Below are 22899 nucleotides of genomic sequence, written 5' to 3'. Positions count from 1 at the left end.
AAAGTTCAGGGCCAGATCGTGGAAATCTAGGCCGTAGTAGAACATGAGCCCCCGGACAAATGGGTGGAGAGGGAAGGCTAGTCCGCGGAGGAAATGGGGGAGGAACACCACCCTCTCATGGGGCCTAGGGGTGGGGATGAGCTGCCCCTTTTCGGGAAGCCACTACGCGATGTCGTTAGACAGGTATCCGGCCTTCCTCAGCTTTTTGATGTGTCCCTCCATGACGGAGGAGACCATCCACTTGCCTCCCGCTCCGGACATGGCTGGAGAAGGTTGAGGTGGGGAGTGTGGACTTGGGCGCTGGAGCTCGAGTGCGCGAGAATGGATAGGCAAAGGAGGAAGAAGGCGTAGGTAAAAAGGTGGATCCTTATCCCCTTATATGGGTAGACGCAACTACGTGTCCCCACCAGCCTGGTAAAACTCGCCTATCTCCAAGCGCCGTAATCAATGGCGCGGTTGGGTTACCCACGCCCGTATTGATGAGAATCCCAAAATGAGGGGACACGATCTCTGCTTTAACAAGACGTGCCAAGGAAACCGCCTCGCATGACGCGCTGAGGTGGGATAATGAAATGACTCGGATAAAGGCTTGGCCGTGGTGTGACACACTACGGAATACGTCAGCAGATTAGATTTGTGTAAATGTTATTCTCTCTATGGCAATATGTGGAAACTTATTTTGCAGAGCCGTACACTATCTTTGTGTTCAAAATCTTCTATGAAGTACTTGGAGGAGGAACCCGCCTTGCAATGCCGAAGACAATCTGTGTTCCGGACTCGTCGTCATTGAAGCCTGGTTCAGGGGCTACTGAGGGAGTCCTGGATTAGGGGGTGTTCGGCTAGCCGGACTATACCTTCAGCCGGACTCCTGGACTATGAAGATACAAGATTGAAGACTTCATCCCGTGTCCGGAAGGGACTTTCCTTGGCGTGGAAGGCAAGCTTGGCGATACAGATATTCAGATCTCCTACCATTGTAACCGACACTGTGTAACCCTAACCCTCTCCGGTGTCTATATAAACCGGAGGGTTTTAGTCCGTAGGACAACATAGACAACAACAATCGTACCATAGGCTAGCTTCTAGGGTTTAGCCTCTCCGATCTTGTGGTAGATCTACTCTTGTACTACCCATATCATCAATATCAATCAAGAAGGACGTAGGGTTTTACCTCCATCGAGAGGGCTCGAACCTGGGTAAAACTTTGTGTCCCTTGCCTCCTGTTACCATCCGGCGTAGACGCACAGTTCAGGACCCCCTACCCAAGATCCGCCGGTTTTGACACCGACACTCTCCACGTACAGTACTCTTTCGATGGAAGTTGGTCGTTGACCACATTGACCACGCCGTGCCGAGAGCACCACGGCGGTGGACGACAGTGAGGCCTAGGAAGGGGACGACGTCGAGCCGGGGAAGACGCGGCAGTGGATGCCCACGCGGAGAGGAGTACGAGGGTTCACTGGTTCGGCTGCGGTGTGAGGCTGTCATCGCCGCAGAATAACAGGGGGAGTGGGTGAGTAGAGGGATGGCCTGGCCAGTGGTGGCAGTAGTATGGGGACGGTGAGGCCTCCGCGGTAGCACAGCCGGCCATGGGAGGCAGGAGCATGCGGCACGACCGGCGCTGCTTTGGGCGGCTGGGGCAAGAAGACCAGAGGTTGAAGAAGCACTACGGCCGTTGGATGGACATCGTTGACCATGCCGCGCCGAGAGCACCAGGGCGGTGGACGACGGTGAGGCCTACGAAGGGAACAACACGGAGCCGGGGAAGACACGGGAGTGGCTGCCCACGCGGTGGAGAGTACGAGGGTTGACTGGTTCGGCTGCCATCGCCGGAAAATAATAGGAGGTGTCGGTGAGTAGAGGGATAGACAGTCCAGGGATGCGAGTATGATGGGGCCGTGAGGCCTGCCCGGCAGCACTGCCGGCCATGGGAGGCGGGAGCAGGCGGTTGCAACGGCGCTTGTTTGGGCGGCGGGGGCAGGAAGATCAGAGACTGAAGAAGCACGATTGCCATTAGATTGACATCTAACGGCCTGACGTTGGTAGAGTCGATTGTTGACTAAGTTTCTTTTTTGAGAAACCTTGTGTACGCATGAACTTAGTAGGCCCACAAGTCAGCCTCCAAATCTGTGGCAGACAACATAAAGCCCATTTGCTATTTTTTATAATTTGCAGCCCATTTGCTAATTCTTAAGTAAATTATTACAACCCATTTTCTACCCAGGACCACGGTCAAAAAGTTCAACCTTATTTTGCATATTTCAGTGGAGTCCGAACTGTTGTAATCCCGAAATGATAAACAATTTTTAAGAACTTATTGATTCGCCAAAAAATCGTTTTGTTTTTGTAAGAAAATAAGACGTGGGACAATTGAGTTGGTTTAAGGGAAAACCAGTGGTAAAAAAAATCAGTGCTGGGTGGGAAAAAACAACAAAAATAAGGATGTAAATATGAAAAGGGAATTTTATGTGTTTTCAGTATAATGATACATGTATATGAACTAGTAAAACTATAGGTAGAGATTAGAAAACGGATGTAGGACATGCTTTTAAAGAGGATAATAGAACTGGGTTGTGTGTTTGATTTAGTAAAAAAAACTGCCTGCGAGTGTTGTAAGACAAAATATAACTAACGCTGGCGGGCCAGAGGCCAGTAGATACCTGCTGGATCTTTGTGCCCCGTTATCGTCATGGGCTGGGCCTGTTAAAAACAAAACCAACCCTGGGCAGTCTACAGCCCAGTTGAAACTTGCTCGACCTGAAAAAACAATATACGTGCTCAATAAACGAGAGAATTCTACAAGTACAGATTGATAACTGGGATGCAACACGGATATTGTTTTTTTTATCGTGATAATAAGTGCATGCACTTGTTTCAAAAAAATTGGAGAACTGGGAATTCGAACGGCGGGTGCTTATGCTACCCATCAAATAAAAATCAGGTGCCTGAAAATTCGTTTCGAAACAAATGATTCAGCTTTATATCCACGTCTACCCTTGGCATGATGGTTGGAAGCAAATGCAAGTTCATACCAAATGATCGTTAACAACAATACCAACTTGTGGATGACAAGGTAGTACAACTACCAATACCAAACTAACTTATAATATTTTTACTCCTAGCACTAGTGTTCGTCTGGTAGAAAATCTTGCAGAGGACCAGCTCCCGCTCCTTCTCTTGCTCTAGGTCCCCGAGGTGGTACTCGTGCATCACCCAGTTGGTCCTCTACTGGTCAAAGTTCTTGTTGGTGTGCAGCACCAGAACCTTTTTTGCTGCCCGTCTTCCGGCCGTTGACCATCACCGGCAAGGTATTGCCGGTCTTGTGCCACATCGCATGCATGCCGCACTCCGACTGTATCTTGCGATGCGTCCACGTGCCCCTTTTGAACGCCCTGGAATTGCGCTGGAAGAAATGCTTCCTTAGGCCACTCAGTGTGATACCTGCAGTATTGTGGAATATAGGTTTTAGTGTACCTAGTTGGCATTTTCATAACATCTTTGGCATGTTGCAGTCACTTGTTTCACTTTTTATTAACTGTCAAATTGTAATTGCTTCACCAGGTCTGCGTCTAAAAAAGAAAAATAGAGCTATAAACAAAGGAATATGTTTGTGCAAGTAGACGGCCGATTGGTGTCATACCTGGAAGTTTCTCAGGTTGGGTGTAGCATATGCCGTGCTCGCTGTCGATGGTTGGTATGAACAAATCGATGAGAGACTGAAATCTCGCGCTGTCAGCACTCACTTTGGCCTCAAGGTGCTCGATCAGCTCCTGATCCGTGGGATCGAACTTGACACCAGCCGACAGCATCGGCCAATCCTTCTTCGACTTGCATCGGTAATTCCAGTTATATGGTACTCAACGTATGATCAATCGACTGTTTTAAGTGAATGATGAAATATTTCGATAGATAAGTGGTACTCCAAATCTGAAGTCCAGAATACCCGAACACACCGCCGGGATTCTTGTGTCACCTCACGCGCAGCGTGTTGTCACGTCAATTCAATGTGTGGGCATGATGAATAATTTGACCGACGTATACTAGTACTGATACTGTACTGGAGTACTTACTAGTCGTATTTACTGTCACAATTTATACATAGGTTTAACTAACAAGTACGCACTTGAAGCCTAACTGATATTTATATGGCTTCTGCACAACATCTCCATCATCATTATCAGTACATCCTACACAGGTGAGTTAGGATGCACTTGATCCCAGGAAGGAATCTATCCTTCAAACCAGAGGAGTGCTTCAAACTAACAACAATACATAATATCCAACAAAAGAGGATCGTGCTACAGCAGCAGAATACATGGCTCAGTCTAGATATCAGCACGAACCAAGTTGTGCATATTTGCTGTTGGCATGAACCACATCGCCGCATGTCGGGTTTGCAAAAGCCATCCATCGCATCGAAGCTTGATGCCTTTCACACACTGAAGATTATTTGGCAACAAGTTGTGTCGACGAATCTCTGGATATGGTGATTCATGAAACCCATGGTATGATGTGTAAACACAGCCCCCCCTCGCGAATGGAAGTCGCATAGTACAGTAATCATCGCCGGTGATATGATCAATGATTGGTTGGATGATCGGATAATTGAGCCCGAGGAACAAGGAGTGGTTGCCGAGGCTGTAAACCCGCCTCCAGTTGAATACGCCTGGCCCAACGGAGCTGGGATCTTTATCGAACACGAAGCAGCCATAGCCATCAATGTCACGAACGCCCCACGCATTGTACTGCATGTGGTTTGATGTAATGGTTTGGTCAATTTGGTACGTGCGAATGAGCATCAAATGACCGCCGTCAGCTGAACGAGCGATAAACCACCAGCCATCGGCTGGTATGATTCCAGGTCCTGGAATCATGAAGGCCAGTGCATTTGCGTCTGCTGCAACAATTCAAATTGGAGACCAAAAGGACAAAAATAAACATTCATGTTCAGAGTATGTGTGGAATTGAGATTATTATAACAGTGACACATATCATAGACAGAGAATTGCAAAGCCGTGGTCATAATCATACCCCCAGTTAAAAAAATAAACCAATGGCTTTCATATTCTAGCAATATGTCATGGTTCAAACACCACGTAACAATGAGAGGAAAACAGCTATGACAGCGCCTACTCATATTCTACCATAGCACTTACTACTACTGTTCTCATATCAACTCCAAGCAATAACATGCGTTGTTATAAAAATCTTGTAAACGAGAGTAACATATAGCAATCATGATGTTATGCTCATAATATGTATTCTAACAATCATTAGATGCCAATTGTTCTCATATCAACTCTAACAATAACATGTGTGGTCATAAAAATCTAGGAAATGAGAGGAACATATAGCAATGATGTGGTTATAGACATGCTATGCATTCTAAATTTGTAACAAATGAACAGGCAGTCGTATTCATAAGGTAAAGATGAGATGAGATAGAACAATTACACGATGATAGATTCCACCAGTATAGGCAGCCAATCTGTGCGTCGACCGCGTAAACGATGCCATCATGCACTATAGCATCAGACAAAAATGTTGCCTCAACAAGATTGATGATGAGCCATAACCATGTATGGCGACCGGATTCTAGATAGACTAATCCCATGTTGAACAAGGCAATGAGCTTGTAATCCATGTAGTCTTCTGATGGTGTGGGCACTTCGCAGATTACAACTTTCTACAAACAGAGGTCGAGCCAAAAGCTTGAAGCGTCTCGTGCGTAGTAGGTAGGAGTGTCCGGCAGGCCGCGAGGCTCGATGGCGGCGGTATCCAATGATGGAAGGGTGATCTCTCACTGGGTGTAGATATCCAAGAGACGCCATGGACTATCGGTGTGGTGGATGAGTACGATCCAGTTGGCCTTCATGCCCGCCCAGTAGTGGCCGCGCATGAAGGACAGGTGGACGGGTAGTGGTAGCATGTCGAGGGGAACCACGACAACCTCCGTAGGATCGTCAAGTCGGTGTCTAGGCCACCTGCGAGGATCGGGCATCAGCAAGCAGGGTGTCTTGAAAAGAGCCGGCCGGTTGCAGATGAGTAGACGGTACAAAGACACCGAGCATGCGGCCAGACGGACGGTGCTGGGTAGGTCCATACGACTACAGATCTGCTCCAAGAGAACATCGGGGAGGGAATTCCAATCGCGGCTCTGCGTGTCAGTCGGTTCCGCCATTGGGGTTTTCGGTGCCTGCGAGCCAGCGGAGAAGTGGATTCGGGCGGGCGAGCGAAGAAGCTTCTCCTTGTGTGGCCGAGCAGTGAGCGGGGGGATATGGTACGCGCGAGCTACCAAGGAAGATGACACGGGCGGTCGAGCAGTGAGCGGGGGTAAATGGTGTGCGGCCGACGATGGGGAAGAGAGGAGGAAGAAGAAGAGAGGAGGAGGAAGAAGAGATGGGAGTATTGGGTAAGGCTGATTTAGTAACACCAACACACTGGTTCAGCTTATTAATTACGTGTCCCATCTGCTACATCGTGTATTGTCACTTCACTGTGAAGACTAGTTGAATAGTTCTCTCTGACCGAGATGGGGAATAATGGATCGCGAGGACTTCCTTTCTACAGTATCCCTTGATGGGGAACGTAGCAATAATTCCAAATTTTCCTACGTGTCACCAAGATCAATCTATGGAGTCATCTAGCAACGAGGGAGGAGTGGATCTACATACCCTTGTAGATCGCGCGCGGAAGCGTTCAAGAGAACGGGGTTGATGGAGTCGTACTCGTCGTGATCCAAATCACCGATGATCCTAGCGCCGAACGGACGGCACCTCCGCGTTCAACACACGTACGGAGCAGAGACGTCTCCTCCTTCTTGATCCACCAAGGGGGGAGGAGAGGTTGATGGAGATCCAGCAGCACGACGGCGTGGTGGTGGAAGTAGCGGGATTCCAACAGGGCTTCGGGAGGAGGGTGTTGCTGCCCTCCCTTCCCCCACTATATATCGAGCCAAGGGAGAGGGGGGGGGCGCAGCCTTGGCCCTTCCTCCAAGGAAGGGTGCGGCCAAGGGAGGAGTCCATCCTCCCCAAGGCACCTAGGAGGTGCCTTCCCCCTTTAGGACTCTTCCTTTCTCTTATCTCTTGGCGCATGGGCCTCTTGGGGCTGGTGTCCTTGGCCCATATAGGCCAAGGCGCACACCCCTACAGCCCATGTGGCCCCCGGGGCAGGTGGACCCCCTTGGTGGACCCCCGGACCCCTTTCGACACTCCCGGTACAATACCGATAATGCGTGAAACTTTTCCGGCGACCAAAACAAGACTTCCCATATATAAATCTTTACCTCCGGACCATTCTGGAAATCCTCGTGACGTCCGGGATCTCATCCCGGACTCCGAAAAACTTTCGGGTTACCGCATACTAATATCTCTATAACCCTAGCGTCACCGAACCTTAAGTGTGTAGACCCTACGGGTTCGGGAGACATGCAGACATGACCGAGATGACTCTCCGGTCAATAACCAACAGCGGGATCTGGATACCCATGTTGGCTCCCACATGTTCCACTATGATCTCATCGGATGAACCACGATGTCAAGGACTTAATCAATCCCGTATACAATTCCCTTTGTCTAGCGGTACGATACTTGCCCGAGATTCGATCGTCGGTATCCCGATACCTTGTTCAATCTCATTACCGGCAAGTCTCTCTACTCGTTTAGTAACACATCATCCCGTGATCAACTCCTTGATCACATTGTGCACATTATGATGATGTCCTACCGAGTGGGCCCAGAGATATCTCTCCGTTTACACGGAGTGACAAATCCCAGTCTCGATTCGTGCCAACCCAACAGACACTTTCGGAGATACCTGTAGTGTACCTTTATAGCCACCCAGTTACGTTGTGATGTTTGGCACACCCAAAGCACTCCTACGGTATCCGGGAGTTGCACAATCTCATGGTCTAAGGAAAAGATACTTGACATTAGAAAAGCTTTAGCATACGAACTACATGATCTTGTGCTAGGCTTAGGATTGGGTCTTTGTCCATCACATCATTCTCCTAATGATGTGATCTTGTTATCAATGACATCCACTATCCATGGTTAGGAAACCGTAACCATCTATTGATCAACGAGCTAGTCAACTAGAGGCTTACTAGGGACATGGTGTTGTCTATGTATCCACACATGTATCTGAGTTTCCTATCAATACAATTCTAGCATGGATAATAAACGATTATCATGAACAAGGAAATATAATAATAACTAATTTATTATTGCCTCTAGGGCATATTTCCAACAGTCTCCCACTTGCACTAGAGTCAATAATCCAGTTCACATCGATATGTGATTAACACTCAAGGTCACATCCCCATGTGACTAACGCCCAAAGAGTTTACTAGAGTCATTAATCTAGTTCACATTACCATGTGATTAACACTCGATGAGTTCTGGGTTTGAACATGTTATGCTTGTGAGAGATGTTATAGTCAACGGGTCTGAATCTTTTAGATCCGTATGTACTTCACAAATTTCTTATGTCATCTTGTAGATGCAACTACTACGCTACATTTGGAGCTATTCCAAATAACTGTTCTACTATACGAATCCAGTTTACTACTCAGAATAATCTGGATTAGTGTCAATGTTTGCATCGGCGTAACCCTTTACGACGAACTCTTTTACCACCTCCATAATCGAGAAAATTCCTTAGTCCACTAGTTACCTAGGATAACTTTGACCGCTGTCCTGTGATCCATTCTTAGATCACTCTTGTACCCCTTGACTGACTCATGGCAAGGCACATTTCAAGTGTGGTACACAGCATAGCATACTGTAGAGCCTATGTCTTAAGCATAGGGGACGACCTTCGTCCTTTCTCTCTATTCTGCCGTGGTCGAGCTTCAAGTCTTAACTTCATACCTTACAACTCAGGCAAGAACTCCTTCTTTGACTGATCCATCTTGAACACCTTCAAGATCATGTCAAGGTATGTGCTCATTTGAAAGTACCATTAAGCGTTTTGATCTATCCTTATAGATCTTGATGCTCAATGTTCAAGTAGCTTAATCCAGGCTTTCCATTGAAAAACACTTTCCAAATAACCCTATATGCTTTCCAGAAATTCTACGTCATTTCTGATCAACAATATGTCAACAAACATATACTCATCAGAAATTCTATAGTGCTCCCACTCACTTCTTTGGAAATACAAGTTTCTCATAAACTTTGTATAAACCCAAAATCTTTGATCATCTCATCAAAGCGTACATTCCAACTCCGAGATGCTTACTCCAGTCCTTAGAAGGATTGCTGGAGCTTTGCATACTTATTAGCATCTTTTCAGGATTGACAAAACCTTCCGGTTGTATCACATACAACCTTTCCTCAAAAATCGAGGAAACAATGTTTTGACATCCCTATCTGCAAGATTTCATAAATAATGCAGTAATTGCTAATATAATTCCAACAGACTCTTAGCATCGCTCGAGTGAGAAAGTCTCATCGTAGTCAACTCCTTGAACTTGTCGGAAAACATCTTAACGACAAGTCGAGCTTTCTTAATGGTGACCTACCATCATTGTCCGTCTTCCTTTTAAAATCCATACTAACAGCCTTACGACCATCAAGTAGTTCTTCCAAAGTCTACACTTTGTTTTCATATATGGATCCTCTCTCGGATTATATGGCCTCGAGCCATTTTGGAATCCAGGCCCACCATCGCTTCTCCATAGCTCGTAGGTTCATTGTTGTCTAGCAACATGACTTCCAAGACAGGATTACGTACCACTCTGAAGTAGTACGCATCCTTGTCATCCCACGAGGTTTGGTAGTGACTTGATCTGAAGTTTCATGATCACTATCATAAGCTTCCACTTCAATTGGTGTAGGTGCCACAGGAACAACTCCTGTGCCCTGCCACACACTAGTTGAAGAGACGGTTCAATAACCTCATCAAGTCTCCACCATCCTCCCACTCAATTCTTTCGAGAGAAACTTTTCCTCGAGAAAGGACCCGATTCTAGAAACAATCCCTTATTGCTTTCGGATCTGAGACAGGAGGTATACCCAACGGTTTTGGGTGTCCTATGAAGATGCATTTATCCGCTTTGGGTTCGAGCTTATCAGCCTGAAACTTTTCACATAAGCGTCGCAGCCCCAAACTTTTAAGAAATGACAGCTTAGGTTTCTCTAAACCATAGTTCATACGGTGTCATCTCATCGGAATTACGTGGTGCCCTATTTAAAGTGAATGTGGTTGTCTTTAATGCCTAACCCATAAACTATCGTGGTAATTCGATAAGAGACATCATGGTATGCATCATATCCAATAGGGTGCAGTTATGATGTTCGGACACACCATCACACTATGGTGTTCCAGGCTATATTAGTTGTGAAACAATTTCCACAATGTCTTAATTCTGTGCCAAACTCGTAATTCAGATATTCATCTCTATGATCATATCATAGATATTTTATCCTCTTGTCACGACGATCTTTCAACTTCACCCTGAAATTACTTGAACCTTTCAATAATTCAGACTCGTGATTCATCAAGTAAATATACTCAACATCTACTCAAATCATCTGTGAAGTAAGAACATAACGATATCCACTACATGCCTCAGCACTCATTGGACTGCACACATCAAAATGTATTACTTCCAACAAGTTGCTTTCTAGTTCCATTTTACTGAAAACGAGGCTTTCAGTCATCTTGCCCATGTGGTATGATTTGCATGTCTCAAGTGATTCAAAATCAAGTGAGTCCAAACGGTCCATTTGCATGGAGTTTCTTCATGCATATACACCAATAGACATGGTTCGCATGTCTCAAACTTTCAAAAATGAGTGAGCCCAAAGATCCATCAACATGGAGCTTCTTCATGCGTTTTATACCGATATGACTTACGTGGCAGTGCCACAAGTAGGTGGTACTATCATTACTATCTTTTGGCATGAACATGTGTATCACTACGATCGAGATTCAATAAACCATTCATTTCAGGTGTAAGACCATTGAAGGTATTATTCAAATAAACAGAGTAACCATTATTCTCTTTAAATGAATAACCGTATTGCGATAGACATAATCCAATCATGTCTATGCTCAACGCAAACACCAATCTCGATGGTAGAGGGAGCGTACGATATTTGATCAACCTTGGAAATACTTCCAACACATATCGTCATCTCACCTTTAGCTAGTCTCCGTTTATTCGTAGCTTTTATTTCGAGTTACTAACACTTAGCAACCGAACCGGTATCTAATACCCTGGTGCTACTAGGAGTACTAGTAAAGTACACATCAACACAATGTATATCCAATATACTTCTATCGACCTTGCCAGCCTTCTCATCTACCAAGTATCTAGGGTATCTGCTCCAGTGGTTCCTTTATTACAGAAGCACTTAGTCTCGGGTTTGGGTTCAACCTTTGGTTTCTTCACTAGAGCAGCAGCTGATTGCCGTTTCATGAAGTATCCCTTCTTGCCCTTGCCCTTCTTGAAACTAGTGGTTTCACCAACCATCAACAATTGATGCTCCTTCTTGATTTCTACTTTTGTGGTGTCAAACATCGCGAATATCTCAAGGATCATCATATATGTCCCTGATATATTATAGTTCATCACGAAGCTCTAGCAGCTTGGTGGTAATGACTTCGGAGAAACATCACTATCTCATCTGGAAGATCAACTCCCACTCGATTCAAATGATTGTTGTACTCAGACAATCTGAGCACAAGCTCAACAATTGAGCTTTTCTCCCTTAGTTTGCAGGCTAAGAAAATCGTCGGAGGTCTTATACCTCTTGACGTGGGCACGAGCCTGAAATCCCAATTTCAGCCCTCGAAACATCTCATATGTTTCGCGACGTTTCAAAACGTCTTCGGTGCCTCAACTCTAAACCGTTTAACTGAACTATCACGTAGTTATCAAAATGTGTATGTCAGATGTTCGCAACATCCACAGACAACGTTCGAGGTTCAGCACACTGAGCGGTGCATTAAGGACATAAGCCTTCTATGAAGCAATGAGGACAATCCTCAGTTTACGGACCTAGTCCGCATAATTGCTACTATCAACTTTCAACTAAATTTTCTCTAGGAACATATCTAAACAGTAGAACTGAAGCGCGAGCTACGACATAATTTGCGAAGACCTTTTGACTATGTTCAGGATAATTAAGTTCATCTTGTGAACTCCCACTCAGATACGAGGAGGCCGCGCCCACCTCGTTCCCGCCTCCGTCAAAGGCGTGAGAAAGGTCGAGCGGCGTGGGAAGGCGACAGGGCCTATTGCCGGGAGACGAAATGTCTGTCCGAGGGACACCAAGGATTCGCTCCTTGGCGTGGGTTCAACCCGCGAGGCAAATAACCTGGCAAACATCCCCTTTTCATTAAAAAACATCCCACTCAGGTACAGTCCATAGAGGATGAAAAACATGAAAGAGAGGATTACAGGTTTTAGATGCAGCTAAGGCCCGAGGGCTTACAAATTAAAAAGATAAGGTGCCCGTAATCCCTTTCCTGTCCCTCTCTTCAGGAGGTAGGTCAAGGAGGCGAAAAGGGGAAAAGGGGCGCCTAGGCGGGCCACAGGTGCCAGAAGACACCAAGAGAACATCCCGGGGGGCCGACCGAGGGCTTGACGGTGATGGCGACGCCGGAAGCGGGGCTCGAAGACGGGGCGGCAGGATGTCAGCACGCTGTCGAGGGCACCACACCCTCGTACTCCGACCTGACGGCCTTGCCGCCAGCCCTCTTCCCCTTCCGCAGCCTCCCTACGCCAGCCGCCCAAGGAGACGACCCCGGGGGAGTTCAGGGAGCCGGCGACGCGGATGATGGGGTCGCCGGTGCCGCGTGAAGCGGCGCCCGACACCTAGTCGGACCCGCCATCCCGCCGCCCGTTACCCTCATCATCGCTGTCGCTCTCCTCCTCGTCACCATCACTCGAGGAGGAGCCTTCGCTATCGGAGGAGCTGTCCACGCAACACTTCGCCCGAGTGTCGAAGCACCCGAAGACCTTGACGGAGAGGAGACCGCCCTCCATCAACTTAAAATGGAGGGTGAGTCCCCCCGTCAAGCTGTGGATACGGGCGAACATCTTCCACCCCCGATCAAGATACATCACATTAGGGGCTGGGAATACGACGCGGACTCGCGTGCCGCTGATTCCGCAGCCCCTCATGTGCAGTCTCAGCATCTCGGGCGGGTCCGACTCCATCGCGCTCGCAAACGGAGCTGGAAGCCGGAGGCGACGACGAGGCGCCCGGCGCAGCCTGACGAAGAACTCGCAAGGGTCGTCCCCTATATGGACCGCCGTGGGGGGAGGGGCCGGCGGCGGAGGCGAAGCTGGCGCACCGCCCCGTCCGCTTCTTCCCCGAGCGCCTCGACCTCGTCCTCGACCTCCTCCGCGACCTCGCCCCCTCCCTCTTCCCCTTATGGCTGGCTCTGCCACCACGGGCGCGGAAGAGGGAGAGGTGCGCTGTCTGGCGGCGATCCTCGCCGCCACTGATGAAGGGCCAGGGTTTCCTTTCTCCATGACGAATGAGAGAAAGGGAAGATGAAGCTGAAAGGAAGGAGGAAATGGGAGAGTGCGGGCTTCCGTGCTCCCCTCCCGCTCCTTATAAAGGAGCGAGGTGGGGGCTCAGCCGCCCCGCTCAGCGAATCAAGGCACGGGAAGGGCAAGGAGCCGGCCCCGACCTGCTGCCTCTGCTCGCGACGGCCCAGCTTCCCACTTCCACCGTCCGCGACTCCAGGCGCATGGAAGCCGCGTGGCGAGGATGCGGAACCGGGGCGACGAATGAGGCGGCCTCGCCCCACCCCGTGATCGCGGGGAGTGGGCGCCTCGGAAACCGCGCACCGGCCCCGTTCAGTAAATGCACCATGCCTCCACACCTACCTCCGTTTAGGGAGGAGGGCGTGAACCGTTCCCTTCATCATGGCCCGACGCATGCTCGCGGGGCTTAGCCCCGCGCACGCCGCCCACATCACCCACGGCGCCGCATTTGACGCGTGCCATTCTGGACGTGCGCGGCGGAAGCGGAGAGATACGCGGCGTGACCTAGGCCGCGCGTGCCCATGCACTGTTTTGGGCCTGGCCCAACAGCGCTCGGCACCGTGTCTGGCCCAGGCCCGGGGGATCCTGTCGGTGTACTAAGGTAGGGGTACCCTAGTACCCCGAACTTGTGCACGGGCAGTCGCAGCATCCCCGCGGCAAGGCTTGCCGGGTAACCGCCAGGGTCCTCCGCGGCTACTTTGAAGACCATTCAAGAACAAAGTATCCAAGACAAGACCCCGGCGAGAGGAGCTTGCCGGGAAAACTATCAAAAGCATCTCAAGGCCCCGGCAAGGGGAGCTTGCCGGGAAGGAAACGAGACCCCGGCAAGAGGAGCTTGCCGGGAAGGCCAACCCAGGCATACCAAGAAAACCTGCTGCGACGCGCCACGCGTCCCGGCAAGACCCGGTGAGCGACAAGCTCCCGGACGTGACAAGACGACGACCGCGGCGAGGAGTTTGCCGCGGGAACCACCTCTCCGAGCCCGCGCTCCAGCACGGCCACCACGTGTCGCTCTGGGGGCCTCTCCCAAGCACACGTGGCAGGAGGTCGCGCAGCTAGGGGTGCGAGGTGGCGAGCAGACGCTGACGAGATAACCATCGAGACAAACGGTGGCATCCCTAGCAAGCCCCTTTCGGTACTGTTTAGGCGACACAGACGGGCATTTAATGCCCTTGTCCCCTGCCGTCAGGGTTAGGTATGATAGCACTGTAGCAGGTAGCTGTGCCCGCTACAGCACCTAGCTGCCCCTACTGCGGCGCCTTTCCGTTTTTGCCCTTTACCCCAGTTGCCCTATGTCGGTAACCCCTTGAGTTTAAAAGGAGGCCCGTGTGCAACGTAGAGGGGGGTCGGCCATTTTGAGAGCCTTCGGGAGGAGGCCATTCCAACGCCCACGCTCGGTCTCGCTAGTCGCCGGCGTGTACTGTAGCACCCCGCGCTCCCGAGCTAGAAATCAATACCAAACCACAAAGCAGGAGTAGGGTTTTACGCATCCGTGCGGCCCGAACCTGGGTAAATCGCTCGCGTGCTTCGCCTCGATTTACTCTTCGCACGACCAACTGCCCGCGCGCTTCGCCTCGATCTGCTCTTTGCGCAACCTCCGCCCCCCGCCGAACCGAAAGGGACCCGGTCCGCCGGTCCCATAGGTGTCCGTGGATCAGAAACCCCGGCATCTCTGGCGCGCCAGGTAGGGGGCGTCGAAGTTGTGTGAATCAGATCCGGCGTTCTTGCGAGCTAGATCTTTTTCATCTTCATGAACATCAGATCCGGCGTCCTCTCGGGCTAGATCTTCATCATCTTCGTCAACATGCCGCCGAAGAAGAAGGTTTCGGAGGCAGCTGCTCCGTCCGCGCCGAGCCAGCCACCGCCGGAGCAAACGGCCCGTGGGGCAGGCGCCGGCGGAGGAACACGCGTCGACGAGGGAACTCGCGGTGCTGCCAGGTCCCAGGGCAAGGCTGCGCTGCCCATCGGCGGCGTAGCCGGCTCCCACAACGACCGGGCGCACTCCAAGACCTCGGCGTCCGTGCATGCACCGCCCATCTCAGGAGGCGCGGGACCGGCAGCGTCATGGTACTCACGGTACCATGCGCTCGCTGGACCCGGATCGGGCTGGTGGATCTCGGAGCGCTCCGGACCACCATGCACGTCAACCCGCTGGCGCGAGCGACACGCGGTCGCCTAGACGGGACGCTGCTCCTTCTAACGTGGTTAGAAGTCCGAGCATGTCCCGCTCCTCGCACCATTCGCTACCGCCGCCCGCCACCGCAGCCGAAGCTTTGGCACGAGCTTAGCTGCTCCTCGACTACCCCCAAGCGCCGGACAAGATCGACGACTGGAGGGCCACTATCCAGAGTCTCATCGGCTTCGCCAACGGCGACACTCCTCGGCAGCCGAGCGCGTCGCAGCCGCAGTGACTCAGCCAAGTACGAGCCGGTGGTGACAAGACTGGTGGGGGTGCAACTACTGTGCACTCCCCACCCCGAAGGCCGAGGTCGCCGACTCGCCGGATCCACTTCGACAGCGACTCCACCGCGTCGTCAGATCCCCGAGCTCGTCACGATCAGCGCCAAGTTCTTCAAGAACGGCAGCGGGAAGACGCTCGTACTCGCATCGAGCGCCGGAGAGAAGCGCGACGTCAATCAGACCAGCGCGCTGGGCCCTCTGCTGACATGCATGCGCCAGGGGAACCAGGCGACTTGCCATACCCGGTAGGTTGCCCTGCGTTCACTCGTGAGCTGCGGCAAGTCCAGTGGCCCAGTACGAAGAACTTCAAGCCAGGTGTACCAGAGAAGTACGACGGCAAGTTGCATCCGTCCGAGTTCCTCAGCGTCTACACCATCGCGGTGCAGGCTGCTGGGGGACGGTACGACAAGATCCTTGCCAACTACTTCCCGTTGGTGCTCAAGCCCAACGTCAGGTCCTGGCTCATGCACTTGCCGGACAACTCCATATCCTCCTGGGCTGACCTGTGCCATCAATTTGTTGGCGCCTTCACAGGCGGCCACAAACCTCATGGCCAAGAGAGCGATCTTCATCTGCTCGTCCAGAAGGAAGGAGAGCCCCTGCGCCAGTACATCCAGAGGTTTAGCCGTGTACACCACAACATCCCAAATATCCACCCTGCCGCGGTAATCAGCGCGTTCCATCAGAACGTGCGTAACCGCAGGATGCGGGAGGAGATGGCGATGTGCAAGATTCGGGGCGTCAGCGAGCTATATGCCCTGGCCGACAAGTGTGCACGCGCTGAGGAAGGGAGGAAATTCCCCGGAGAAAGCACTGGAGCGGAAGGATCTGACAGTGAGGATGCTGCTCCGGCAAAGAAAAACCGGCGGCGCAACAGGAAGAAGAGAGGCAACGAGGTGCTGGTCGTTGAGCAGTCCGGCGATGAAGGTGGCGCCAAGAAGGCTGCAGTTGGTAGCTCCGGCAAAGAAGTTGCCGCGTGCACCAACTGTCAGGCCGTGGCGGTCGCCGACAAGCGGGACGGCTCCGACAAGCAATATTGTAAGATTCACCGAACCAAGGGCCATGACCTCCAGAGCTGCAAGAAGGTCGAGCAGCTTGTCCAGCAACAGAAGGCTGAGTACGAGCGGCGCGACAAGGAGAGAGCCCAAGGGGGTGCCGAGAAACCTGGCCAGAAGTGCACCGGCCAGGAAGGACGCCACGGCAAGGCCAAGCAGCGGCAAGGAGACAGACCTCCCCGCGGTCGCGACAAGGACGAAGACGACGATGAGGATGAAGACATGGATGACGTTGAGACCAGTGAGCAGGAGTTTCAGAAAGCCACAGAGGTCTTGTGCGTTGACGGGGGTGCTTCCCTGCATACCTCGCACCGCCAACTCAAACAGTGGGTGCGGGAAGTCAATGCAGCAGAACCACCCATCGAATTGCGCAAGCTTCTGAAGTGGTCCAGCACGCCTATCATCTTTGACATTAAGGACCACCCTGATCGCACAACCGCGGTCGGGTGTCTGCCGATGTTGGTTTCACCAACTATCCGCAACCTCAAAGTCACCAAGATGCTAGTTGACGACGGGGCCGGCTTAAACCTGATCTCCTCCGCTGTACTCCGAAGACTCCAGATCCCTGACAGCGAGCTCGAAGAGACCGGCACATTCCAAGGAATCAATCCGGGAAGGAGCAAGCTGAAGGGGAAGGTCACGCTGCCGGTAACATTCGGCAGCGAGTTAAACTTCAGGACTGAGAGGGTCACATTCGACGTTGCCGATATCCCGTTGCCTTACAATGGGATACTTGGCCGTCCAGCACTCGCCAAGTTCATGGCGGCCTCTCACTACGCGCATAACGTGCTGAAGATGCCAGGCCCGATAAGCGTCATTTCTGTTCCTGGTGACAAGAAGGATGCTCTTATCTGTGCCGACAAGATCTACCGGGAAGCAGCAGCCACGGCAGACCGCGATCCACTTGCCGCTGAAGCTCCCGGGACCAAGAAGGCCAAGTCCGGCAAGAGTTCTGGTGCCTACTCCGGCAAGCGCACCTCTTCGGAGTGCTGCGCTGTCGTTGAGGACGCACCATCGAGCTCCAGGAGGAACAAGCCCGGCAGGAGTTCTGGTGCCCACTCCGGCAAGCGCGCCTCTTCGGAGCGCTGCGCTGCCGTTGAGGACGCACCATCGAGCTCCACCGGCAAGTGCAAGAAGACGATGGCAGCTCCGCCAGAGACGAAGAGGGTATCCGCCAAGGTGGACGGCGCTGGGGGTACCTTCACCATCAGTGCCACGCTTGACCCTAAATAGGAAAGCGCGCTCGTTACTTTCCTGCGGGCGAATGTCGACGTGTTTGCATGGCAGCCGTCTGACATCCCCGGTGTTCCCAGGAAAGTGATTGAGCACCACCTTGCCGTTTGTCCCCACGCGCGGCCCGTCAAGCAGAAAGTCAGGAAGCAGGCAATGGAGCGCCAAGAATTCATTGCAGAAGAGATCAAGAAACTGGAAGCAGCAGGCCTCGTCAGAGGAGTGCTCCATCCCACGTGGTTGGCCAATCCTGTAGTCGTGCGCAAGGCAAACGGGAAATGGGGGCTTTGTATCGATTTCACCGATGTTAACAAAGCTTGTCCCAAAGACCCGTTTCCTTTGCCGCGCATCGACCAGATTGTTGACTCCACAGCCGGATGTGATTTGCTTTCATTTCTTGACGCATACTCAGGGTATCATCAAATCTTCATGGCTGAAGAAGATGAGGAGAAGACCGCATTTATTACTCCATGTGGCACGTACTGCTTTGTACGGATGCCTTTCGGATTAAAAAATGCTGGTTCAACATTTGCAAGAGTAGTCCGTATTGCTCTTGAGCCACAAATACACAGAAATGTGGAAGCCTACATGGATGATATAGTGGTCAAGAGCGAGGACAGAGCAACCCTGGTTCAAGATTTGGACGAGACCTTCGCAAATCTGCGCAGGATCAGCCTCAAGCTCAACCCAGAGAAGTGCGTGTTCGGAGTTCCCTCCGGCAAGCTTCTCGGGTTCTTCGTGTGTCAGCGGGGAATTGAAGCCAACCCCGATAAGATCAAGTCCATTGAGCAAATTGAAGCACCAAAGCGCGTCAAGGATGTACAGAAACTTGCCGGTTGCATGGCTGCTCTTAGCAGGTTTATTTCTCGGTCTGCTGAGCGCGCCCTACCGTTTTTCAAATTATTGAAAAAGGCAGGTCCAATAAAATGGACTCCGGAAGTGGAGGCTGCGCTGCAAGACCTGAAGAGATACCTGTCCTCCCCTCCAATACTTGTCGCGCCTAAGCCACAAGAGAAGTTGCTGCTGTACATAGCGGCAACCAATCAAGTGGTTAGTGCTGCGTTGGTAGCAGAGAGGGAGGTAGATGATGAGCCAGCAACCGCGGCAAGCGCATCCAGCGACAAGCAGGGGGCTTCCCCGACAAGCTCTGGCCCCGACAAAGATAGATCTGCGTAGATGCATGAGGAGACGCGGAAGAAAATGGTGCAGCGCCCAGTTTACTTTGTCAGTTCCCTCCTGCAGGGGGCTAGGTCAAGGTACTCTGGTGTGCAGAAATTGCTTTTCGGCCTTCTCATGGCCTCGAGAAAGCTGCGCCATTACTTCCAAGCACATGAGATCACAGTTGTCACTCGCTTTCCGCTGAAGAGGATACTGCAGAATCCAGAAGCGACAGGCAGGATTGTTGAGTGGGCACTGGAACTGTCAAGCTTTGGTCTCAAGTTTGAAAGCACTTCAACTATCCAGATCAGAGCATTGGCATAATTTATAGCAGAATGGACGCCAACACCAGATGAAGAAATTCCAGAAACGAGCATCCCCGACAAGGAGGCAAGCAAAGAGTGGCTGATGTACTTTTATGGTGCCTTTTCGCTGCAAGGCGCCGGCGCTGGTGTGCTGCTTATCGCACCCACCGGAGAGCACCTCAAGTACATAGTCCAGATGCACTTTCCCAAGGAGCAAGCAACGAACAATACTGCGGAGTATGAGGGATTGCTTGCCGGTCTCCGGATCGCGGCAGACCTTGGGATCAAGAAGCTCATTGTCAGGGGTGACTCACAGCTTGTCGTCTGCCAAGTAAACAAGAATTATCAGAGTCCGTTGATGGAAGCTTACGTTGACAAAGTGAGAAAGCTGGAAGAGCGCTTTGACGGCTTGCAAATGGAGCACGTTCCAAGAACTCAGAACGCCATTGCAGATGGCCTGTCGAAGTGCACCGCGCTTAAGTTACCTGTCGAACCAGGGACCTTTGTGCTCAAGCTGACTCAACCGTCCGTAACACCATCAACTGGGCAAAGCAAGAAGAGGAAGTTGATTCCTGGTGACTACCTGCCGGCAGAGCTTCCCAAAGCCACCGCCAAGAAGGTCCCCAAGATCAACACCGAAGGCGCTGAGGAGCAGTCTGCTCTGGCAAGCCCTAGGGCTTGTTCCGTTGAAGCAGAAGCTCCCGGCAAGCTTGTCGCGGAATGTCACGCTCCGGCAGAGACACAGCTTCTCGCCGTAGAAGCGGATATTCCCGCAGCAATCTCCAAGATCAACGCCAAGAGCGCCGGGGAGCAAGATGCTCCGGCAAGCCCTAGGGTTTGTTCCGTTGAAGCTGAAGCTCCCGGCAAACTTGTCGGGGAACGTCAAGCTCCGGCAGAGACACAGCTTCTCGCCGTAGAAGCGGATGTTCCCACAGCAGCAGAGTTGCCTTTAGTCCTTGTTGTCGAGCCACAAGCTCCGACATGGGCACAGCAGATTGTCCGTTTCCTTCAGACAGGAGAACTTCCCGAAGAGCAAGAAGAAGCCGAAAGAGTAGCCCGGCAGTCAAGTATGTACCAGTTTGTCGACAAGACACTGTACAGAAGAAGACTCAACGGTGTGAAATTGAGGTGTATTCCCCGGGAAGACGGACAAAAGCTGTTGCCAGAGATACATGGAGGCATATGTGGACACCACATTGGCGCAAGAGCACTCGTCGGCAAAGCATTTCGGCAAGGTTTCTTCTGGCCAACAGCCCTCCAGGATGCAACTGCACAAGTAACCAAGTGTGAAGCGTGCCAGTTCCATTCCAAGCAGATACACCAGCCAGCTCAAGCTCTCCAGACGATCCCTTTATCCTGGCCATTTTCGGTCTGGGGGCTCGACATCCTCGGCCCCTTCCCCCGAGCTGTCGGGGGCTTTGAGTACTTGTACGTCGCAATCGACAAGTTCACAAAGTGGCCGGAAGTGGAACCAGTGAGGAAGGTGACCGCACAGTCAGCCGTCAAGTTCTTCAGGTCGATTGTTTGCCGCTTCGGGATCCCTAACTGGATAATTACCGACAACGGCACACAATTTACGAGCCACACCTTCATGCAGTACGTCCAAGATCTCGGCGCCAAGGTCTGCTTCGCTTCTGTTGCTCACCCGAAAAGCAACGGTCAAGCGGAGAGGGCAAACGCCGAGGTGCTGCGCGGGCTCAAGACCAGAACTTTCGACAGGCTGCACAAGTGCGGAAGAAACTGGATCGAGGAGCTACCGGTGGTTCTTTGGTCGATCAGAACGACGCCAAATCGAGCCACTGGACAGACACCCTTTGCTCTAGTCTATGGAGCAGAGGCAGTTACCCCCACGGAACTCGTATACGGGTCACCTCGAGTGCTCGCTTACGATGAGCTTGAGCAAGAGCGGCTGCGGCAAGATGACGCGCTGCTCCTTGAGGAAGATCGTCTCCAGGCTGCTGTGCGAGCTGCTCGCTACCAGCAAGCTCTGCGCCGCTACCACAGCCGCAGAGTCAATGCCAGGAGTCTCGAGGAAGGCGACCTTGTTCTTCGGCGCGTTCAGTCGGCCAAGAATTCCAACAAGTTGACGCCGAAGTGGGAAGGCCCTTACCGGGTGAAACGAGTCACAAGGCCTGGAGCTGTCCGCCTTGAGACCGAAGATGGCATTCCAGTGAGCAACTCCTGGAACATCGAGCATCTTCGTAAGTTTTACCCGTAAGGCGCGGTTGTCAGGCCCTGCCCGGCAACCACCTTTCTGTACAAGTCTTGCCGCTGTTGCATGTAATCCTTTGTACAGAGCCAGGCGCAGACCCTGAGCACCAGTAAATGAAGCGCTGATCACCCCGGGGTTAGAGCATGCATGCTAGGTTGAGTCCTGTCCTTGGTTAGGGTTGATAGTCCCTAACAGCGGCTAACCCCTAGCTTAGAGGTCGAGTGTCCGTCCCTTTGCTTTTCCTTCGTTCGCAGGGCTCGCAGATCCTGGCCAGACCGCTTAAGGACGAAAAGGAGAAGAAGGGCGCGCCGGCACCTGAACCCCGACAAGCCAGTATTGCCGAGGGTTGCGGGTACCAAGATCCGTTCGTCCCTCATCATGCATCCTCTTATGGACTGGGGAATGTGAAACCGCGTTTCTTCCCGAAAACTGCCGTGCTCCCCCGACTCTAGGCCCTGGAGCGCGTTCCCGGGGCCAAGTTTGGTCGTAGCCGCGACAGCAAAGGGATGAAACGAGGAGGCCGCGCCCACCTCGTTCCCGCCTCCGTCAAAGGCGTGAGAAAGGTCGAGCGGCGTGGGAAGGCGACAGGGCTTGTTGCCGGGAGACGAAATGTCTGTCCGAGGGACACCAAGGATTCGCTCCTTGGCGTGGGTTCAACCCGCGAGGCAAATAACCCGGCAAACATCCCCTTTTCATTAAAAAAAACATCCCACTCAGGTACAGTCCATAGAGGATGAAAAACATGAAAGAGAGGATTACAAGTTTTAGATGCAGCTAAGGCCCGATGGCTTACAAATTAAAAAGATAAGATGCCCGTAATCCCTTTCCTGTCCCTCTCTTCAGGAGGTAGGTCAAGGAGGCGAAAAGGGGAAAAGGGGCGCCTAGGCAGGCCACAGGTGCCAGAAGACACCAAGAGAACATCCCGGGGGGCCGACCGAGGGCTTGACGGTGATGGCGACGCCGGAAGCGGGG

The sequence above is a fragment of the Triticum urartu genome, chromosome 5 (genome assembly GCF_003073215.2).
Source record: "Triticum urartu cultivar G1812 chromosome 5, Tu2.1, whole genome shotgun sequence".
Classification (NCBI taxonomy): domain Eukaryota; kingdom Viridiplantae; phylum Streptophyta; class Magnoliopsida; order Poales; family Poaceae; genus Triticum; species Triticum urartu.
This window is presented reverse-complemented; position numbering follows the sequence as displayed.